The sequence below is a fragment of the Bubalus bubalis genome, chromosome 6, assembly GCF_019923935.1.
Source record: "Bubalus bubalis isolate 160015118507 breed Murrah chromosome 6, NDDB_SH_1, whole genome shotgun sequence".
NCBI classification, from domain to species: Eukaryota; Metazoa; Chordata; class Mammalia; order Artiodactyla; family Bovidae; genus Bubalus; species Bubalus bubalis.
In genome coordinates, this window is record NC_059162.1 from 22890855 (window position 1) to 22892622 (window position 1768).

At 46.6% G+C, this 1768-nt stretch overlaps 1 non-coding gene across 1 annotated transcript; it reads left to right on the forward strand.

Annotated features, from left to right (window-relative positions):
* The first annotated feature begins 1369 nt into the window (after positions 1–1369).
* LOC112585885 lies at positions 1370–1533 on the forward strand. Its single transcript, XR_003110458.3, has one exon. It is a non-coding gene; the product is annotated as a U1 spliceosomal RNA (small nuclear RNA).
* The last annotated feature ends 235 nt before the right edge of the window (positions 1534–1768 follow it).

Consider the following 1768-nt stretch of genomic DNA (forward strand, 5'->3'; position numbering starts at 1 on the left):
TTCTATTTCAGAATCCTCATTTCTTGTATTCTGTATGGTAAGCAAAGGAAAGCATGGTCCTTGGGATATCGTGAGAATGAAACAGGAAGCATCTGCACAGAAAATAAGTCCACTGAGTAGCACTTTGAGATGTAACCCTAAATCCGTATGTTTATACACATGAAATATACATATGCTTTTATTTTGTCTCTATACTATTTCTCGAAGAAGGCAATGGCACCCCACTCCAGTACTCTTGCCTGGAAAATCCCATGGATGGAGGAGCCTGTTAGGCTGCAATCCATGGGGTCGCTAAGAGTCGGACACGACTGAGCAACTTCACTTTCACTTTTCACTTTCATGCATTGGAGAAGGAAATGGCAACCCACTCCAGTGATCTTGCCTGGAGAATCCCAGGGACGGGCGAGCCTGGTGGGCTGCCGTCTATGGGGTCGCACAGAGTCGAACACGACTGAAGTGACTTAGCATAGCATAGCATACTATTTCTATTCACTCTTTTACAACTTATTTATTCCTTAAAAACTTTTGCATCAGCGTAACACACGATCCCTAAATTTCTCTCCTCGGAGTGCAATCCAGCACGAAAAGTCAGACTCCAGGAGGCTGGCAAAATCCGTCTGTATGTCCATGTACATGTATGGCTGAGTCCCTGCGCTATTCACCTGAAACTATCACAACATTGTTAACTGGCTATACCCAAATAAAAAATAAAAATTTTAAAGTGAAAAGAAATAAAACCCGTCTGTGTCTCACTTAAAGGGTGAAAGTTATACCGCTCAGTCGTGCCTGACTCTTTGCAACCCCATGGACTGTAGCCTACCAGGACCCTCCGTCTATAGGATTTTCCAAGCAAGCGTACTGGAGGGGGTTACTCTTTCCTTTTTCAGGGGATCCTCCCGACCCAGGAATCGAACTCGGGTTTCCCGTACTGTGGGCAGACGTTTTACAGTCTGAACCACCAAAGAAGTCCGAGGTCTCTTCTATCGTTGTAAGTAGGTCGATTGCTAAGGTTGATGAACTCATGACGCACTTCCTCGTCACAGGGGACTCGCCATTGGTCGTCGCGACAGGGGTGAGGCGGGGCTTGGGTTGAAGGAGAGGCGCTGCCTTAGAGGTCCTGAATGGGGTTGGCTTATGTAAATTTTGCAGCGAAGTGGTACTGTTCCAGGCGACCCACTTCCCCGGTTACGGAAATTTTCCTGAGATTTTGTTGGATTTTTTTTAGAAGAGTTATTTGGAGGGCCTGAGAGGCGTGGAAAAGGAGAGGGTGTGGAGGATAGTGGAAGAGTTGCGGGGAAACGGCAAAGTCAGCGTGTGTGTACAGTGAACGTGTCTAAGGCTGTGCGGGGAGCAGTGGGGCAATCAACTCATACTTACCTGGCAGAGAAGATACCATGATCAAGAAGGTGGTTCTCCCAGGGCGAGGCTCACCCATTGCACTTCGGGTGTGTTGACCTCTGCGATTTCCTCAAATGGGGGAAACTCGACTGCGTAATTTGTGGTAGTGGGGGACTGCGTGCGCGCTTTCCCCTGATAATTAAGTAAAAACTGCAGACTAAACGATTATTTCCTTGTTGGTGGTTTAGTTACTAAGTCATATCGGACTCAATTAGGCCCCTTCTATCGACGAGGTTTTTCAAGGCAAAAATGTTGGAATAGGTTATTTTCTTTTTGGGGAGAATCTTCTTGACCCGGAAACCACACACTCTCCTCCGCATATGCTGAAGTTTTTTCTCAAGTGGTGGGTGGAGTTAGAGAAAACAATAAC